The sequence below is a fragment of the Pteropus alecto genome, unplaced genomic scaffold (assembly GCF_000325575.1).
Source record: "Pteropus alecto unplaced genomic scaffold, ASM32557v1 scaffold25, whole genome shotgun sequence".
NCBI classification, from domain to species: Eukaryota; Metazoa; Chordata; class Mammalia; order Chiroptera; family Pteropodidae; genus Pteropus; species Pteropus alecto.
Genome location: NW_006441955.1, coordinates 35,308,314 through 35,314,313, shown reverse-complemented (window position 1 = coordinate 35,314,313; position 6,000 = coordinate 35,308,314). Strand labels below are relative to the sequence as shown.

The following is a 6,000-nucleotide window of genomic DNA, read 5'->3' as shown; positions in this document are numbered from 1 at the left end:
GTCCAGTGCTGGGGCAGCAGCTTGAAAAGCTCCAGGGACATATGAGAAGAAACTGAATTGTCTGGCTTCATGGTGAGGGCTAGAGGGGCAACGCTGGCTGGAGGGCAAGCTGTGGCTGAAACAGAAGTGCTGGCAAGTGCCCAGTTCCTTTGCTGAGACCTCCACCGTCCCCTACCCCCCGCCCATAGCCAGCAGGCAGGTGCCATTGTTCCTTTGCTGAGCCCACCCCCTACATAGCCTGCAGGCACAGGCAGGCACCAAATCTAAGTCTCCAAACTTGCTAACACCACTGTCCCACCCTGATAATTTCCTGAGAACCCATCCCACCCAACTCTCGCATAGACCCGAAACTCTTTCAGTGGCTGTTCCTCACAGGTGGCTTATTCTTCACAAGCCCAGGCTGCAGACTTCCCTAAAATTTCTGAAAGATCCGCAAACCTCAAACAAGCTGCGACTGGCCCCAGTGTGCCCAGTACCCAGCCCAACACTAGTGGTAGCCACTTCAGTTCGCAGCATAGCATTGCCCAGGTGCCTCCACCCAACACAGGCTGCTACCAGCTAACAGTTCTGAGAGAGAAATTCATAGCAATACAGGCCTACCTCAAGAAACGAGAAAAATTCCAAACAATCTAACCTGAAACCTAAAAGAACTGGAAAAAGAAGAACAAACAAAGCCCAAAGTAAGTAGAAGGAAAAAAATAATAAAAATCAGAGCGAAAATAATCAAAATAGAGTCTAAAAAAGCAATACAAAAGATTAATGAAACTAAGAGCTGGTCCTTTGAAAAGGTAAAACTGATACACCTTTAACCAGAACCATCAAGAAAAAAGAGAGAGGACCCAATAAATAAAATCAGAAACAATACATATTGCAAATCCTAGTGTAACCACTAAAAAAACCCTCAAAAATAACGTGTGTGCATGTGTATATTGGCAATATATACAAACACCAAATCATTATGCTGCACACCTGAAACTAATGTTATATGTCAATTTTATAACTCAATTTAAAAAATGAAACAGGAAAGCTAGAGTGGCTCTATTAACATCATACAACAGACTTTAAAACAAAGAATATTACTTGGGGGTAAAGAGTGATATTTCATAATAAAAAAAAGGGGTCAAACCTTATTCTATAACAATCCTAAATGTGTATGTACCAAATAAGAAACCTTCAAATACACGAAGCAAAAACTGATAGAACTGAAGGGAGAAATAGATAAATTCAAAATTATACTTAGAGACTTCAACATTCTTCTTAGTAATTAAAAGAACAAGTAGACAGAAAATCAGTTAAAGGTATGGAAGACTTGAACGATACTATCAACCAATTTGATATTTATAGAACACTCCATCCCAGTGTAACAGAACACACATTATTTTCAAGTACAGATAGATGAACATTCACTAACATGGGCTATATTCTGGGCCATAAAGCAAGTCTCAATAAATTTAAGTGAACTAATATAGAACATTCTATGGATGCAATAGAATTAAACTAGAAGTCAATTACGGAGAAATAACCAGAAAATTCTCAAATATTTGGAAGTCAGGCACACATTTAAATAATCCATAGGTCAAAGAAGAAATCAAAAGGAAAATTAGAAAATACATTTACTCTCATGAAAATAAAAATACAATATACCAAAATATGTGGAATGCAGTACCTAGAGGTAAATTTTTAGCTTTTAAATGCTTACCTTAGTAAAGAAAAAGGTTTCAAATCAATGACCTAAGAATCCACTTTAAGAGACTATAAAGAGAAACATAAATCACACTTTAAATAAGCATGAGAAAAAGGAATCAAATCTAGTATTCAGTGAAATATTTTAATTCACTAAGTTTGCTAAGGACAAAAATAGTAACCTTACAGTGTGACTGAACCTATATAAAAAGATAAAAAATATTAAGTGGTCTACAATTCTTTCCTCAAGCTTGAAAACTAAAATTTTAAAAACATTTTTAAATTATAAAAATAATTTATGCTTGTAATAAACTCCAATACAGGATCTTAAAAAGTGAACATTTTAAGTCCTCTCCTTGTTCCTTATTTACTTCCAATTCACTCTATACAAATAACTACTGTTAACCGTTTATTGGCTGTCCTGCCAAACCTTATTCTATGGCAATCATTTCTAATACACTGATTATGCTGTATTTTAATACATACAATCTATTTGATCCTCTGTGCTTTATTCTTTCTGTATAAATCTCAATCTCAGCACAAAACACAGTAGTACCTGGCATATAATTAGTGCTCATTAAATGAAGAATACTATTAGAATTCTATCCTTCTATTTACTTTATCTGACTATGCCTAAAGGTAAAGATATACAAATATATAGCATATCATGATTTACATGTGAGGCAAGTCACAAAAATGCATCTCTCTGATTGCTGACTGTATAACTGACTTACGGCCCCCTCTAGCCTCAACACTCTTAAAACTATACCACATTGGTTCCAAGGTCACCTTCTCACTGGCTGTTCTCTGCTAGTGACTGAGCACATTAGGGATAATAAAGCAGGCCTTTTCCTGGGAGACTGGGCCTTTTCGGATGGGTGACTTTGGCTTGGGAACTTTCCAACAGCCTAACTTTCCTCAGAACTGCACTGCAGTCTAAAATGTTTCTACACAAGCTTCCTTCCTTTCCTTTCTCCTTTACTCAGGGTCAGATTAACACTGTAGTTTAATTGCTCTTCCGTTCATCTCTGGATTCCTTCTCATGTTATCTCACATGCATTTACCTTAATACATTTCTTGCAAGTCTAATCCCATCTTTGTGTCTGCTTCTCAGAGACTTGAACTAACACAGCAGGCTAGCTATTTCCACCTAAGTAAACATAAAAGCATCTGAGGCTTCAACAATTACCCTGACCTTAAGACAGAAACTTAGACAATATTCCTATTTAATTAGGATATGACCTCAGTTTAAAGAATAATGTTGTAGATGAATTAGTGTATTAAAAATTGCCAGATTTTTCATTTTCCCACATGCCAAAAACTATTTTCTCCTTTTGATTAAATTTAATCTCAACTGACAAGGCTGCTTCTGGCTCTCTGGAGATGCCCTAATTTCTCCATTGCTCTTGCTTTAGTACATTGCTATTTAATACTTCCTGATGTTAGCTGAACTAGATTCACTACTCCAGGCATAATAATGACCTGGATTACTCAAGGAAGCTCTAAAGAAGGAATTTTTGTACTAGGACTATTTTTTAAAGTACTCTTGCTCCAAGAATATTTTTTTCCTTTTAGTTCCCCATAACTTAATAAGGAATAAATTCAGAGTAGTACTTTTTGGAGCTGTCACTATTACCTACTCTACTTCTTTGCAAATAGTTTAGTGAACATAAACTTTAAAAAAGGAAAGTTAGCTTTTTTTTGAGACATCTACTTTGACATCCACTGACTATAGCTTTCAAAGGATTATTAGCCTTTCCTAAGTTAAAAAATGATTTGTAAAGTGTAGTGGATATCCTTTTATCCAACACAATTAGTTGCTTGTTTAATAAAAAAAAAAAATTGGGAGAGAATTTTTTAAATTACTTGTATATATCATAATCATTTTATTCTAACAAGAATATGCAGCATTCAAAAATCTTTCATAAGGCCAAACTTTCTTTTTCTTAAAATGTGGATTTGATTAGAGCCTCATATTTCTTGTAAAAACTATACCCATATATGCTGCCTATGATTTCTAGTTCAAACTGCTCTAAAGTAAAAAAAATTTTAAACTTTTGTGAAGCAATGTGAAGAATAGAATCATTTCAGAGTTTTAGACTTCTCAAACTTCTACATTGTTTCACCTATACTGAATTTAATAGCAATTTTTAAAGTGCCTCTCCTTTATTAAATCTTTCCAAAACATTCACTTAGTTTTCCCTGGAACAATAAGTAACTCTTTTCATACTTAATATATCATTGGTTTACATGATATTTCATTAAGTTATGCCATCAAAATAATAAATTCAAATAGCATTAAAAAGGTTTGGTTACAAACCCAACCGACTCTTGGAAGACACAAATTCAATAATAGAAATGGAAATGTGTAGGTATGCTAGAGAATGGTCTCCTAAGCCTTGAAAGTTCTGCCTAACATGTGGTTAGCATATTCTATAGGGAACATCTAAAGAGGAGGTTTATTCAAATTCAGTTAAGGAGCTTCCATTATAGGTGATTTGTTCCCTTTCAGGCACTCGGTACCTTTTGCTTTAGTTCCCCATTGTAACCACCCTCAAACACCTGTGGTAGTAAGAAATGTTATCTTTTCCCTCTACTGTTACTTCTAATTTATCATTATTTTAAACTTCTCAAGTGGACAGGGTGGACCATTTATCACTAATAAATTAGTATTAAGATGTTAGCAACTCACTTTATTGCATGGTAATTTGAAATTTTATTATAATTATTTCATTAAAGCTTCCTGGCAAACCTAGTAATGAAGAGGAATTTTCCACTCAAATGGCTAACCTTGTAATCAGTTCTTTGTTCTCATAGGCCGGGCTAACCTTGTAATCAGTTCTTTGTTCTGCTTCTGCTGCATAGGCCAAAGGGCAGAGTGATCCCGAAATCAACTAAAGACTCACCCTCCCCTTTCATTGTTCTGTCTAGATAACAGATGTGTTGCCTAAGAACAGATGTATTGCCTTTGCTTGTTAAGCCCTATAAAAGTAAGGTTACCCCTGAGCTCGGGGCCCAGATCTTCAGAACACTAGCTCCTCTGGGACCGTCGATGTAATAAATCTGAGTTCTCCAACTCTCCAAGTGCTGCTTAGTTTCTCACCGGTCTGATTTTTGCAATTTTTCTGCAACAGTAAGACAGAGAAAAACAAACTTTTCTGTAAAGGGGCAGACAGTAAACAGCAGACAAAATACAGGTTCCTGTTGCATATTCTCTTTGTTTTTTTTGTTTGTTTGTTTTCTATAAAAAGAGGCCACTGATTGGATTTGGGCCACAGTTTGCCAACCCCTTCCCATAAAATAAGGTAGAATAGGCAACAACAGTGCCTCCCTTCCATATATCTAATACATACTTATAGCAACTAACCTTTACTGAAAGCTTACAATGTGCCAGATATTGTGCTAAGTGTTTTATTATCTGATTCAATTCTCACAGTCATCCTATACTACAATTACTATTGTTTTTCCTTTTACAGATAAAGAAATTCAGACTTGGAGAGGTTAAGTTAACTTCCCAACCATTACATAAATGGTAGAATCAGAATCTAAACCGAGAAAGACTGACTTCTGAATTATTAAACTAGGTGCTTCTGAAAAGCTTTCAGCTGATTACCCAAGAACATATAGCTACTTAGTGGTACAGCACAGACTAGAACATGGACCTCCTGACCCAGTGCCGATTTATTAAAGAGTCAAAGAAATCTACATTTTAAAGGGAGATTTGACAGTGTTTTAACCCAATAAATAAATGTCTAATGGTGGAATATCAGGCACTGAAAAGAAAGATATTTTGGAAGGGATATCAGATCTGGAGTGTTGCAAAGCTAAAATTAGGAATCAATGCCCTGCTTTTTCAATAAAGCAGCACAAGAGAATCTTAAATGTGGAACACAGAAATGCACCAAATAAATTATCTTTAAAATATAACATTCAATTTTTCTCTAAAAACACTAAAATGATAACACTATAAAATGGAAGATCAGCAAAAGAGTGGGTCAGGTACGTACTTAGAAGTAGGCTGCAGATGACAGGAGGAAAGTACAAGCAGAGAAAAATGTACAATATCCAGAGAGTATTCATCTGGTGATTGAGAACAATTCAGTCAGGAAAGTAATGTTGCAGAGGTCCAAAACAAGGGATAATGTGTAGTAGTGTCCCAGGAAGCAATACTCAGAAAAGTAGTAACTTAACTAACAAATGGGATTAATGAACACTAATTGGTCCTCCTTTTATTATAACCTACCTCCCCCAATTAAAAAGAGCTCTCTTAATTTCTCCTTTGAGCAGAAGTATTGGAGATAAACAAGGACAAAGATG

At 35.5% G+C, this 6,000-nt stretch overlaps 1 protein-coding gene across 7 annotated transcripts in view; it reads right to left on the bottom strand.

Annotated features, from left to right (window-relative positions):
- Positions 1-6,000, bottom strand: part of KIAA1107 (KIAA1107 ortholog) — an 87,872-nt gene that overhangs the window by 53,501 nt on the left and 28,371 nt on the right. The window contains exon 1 of one of the 7 annotated variants that reach the window (XM_025052090.1): positions 1,700-1,744. The exons of the other annotated variants lie outside the window; for them this stretch is intronic. The gene's annotated coding sequence lies outside the window, so the exon portion shown is untranslated. Of the gene's footprint in view, positions 1-1,699; positions 1,745-6,000 lie in introns of those variants that run through there. 7 annotated transcript variants of the gene reach the window in all.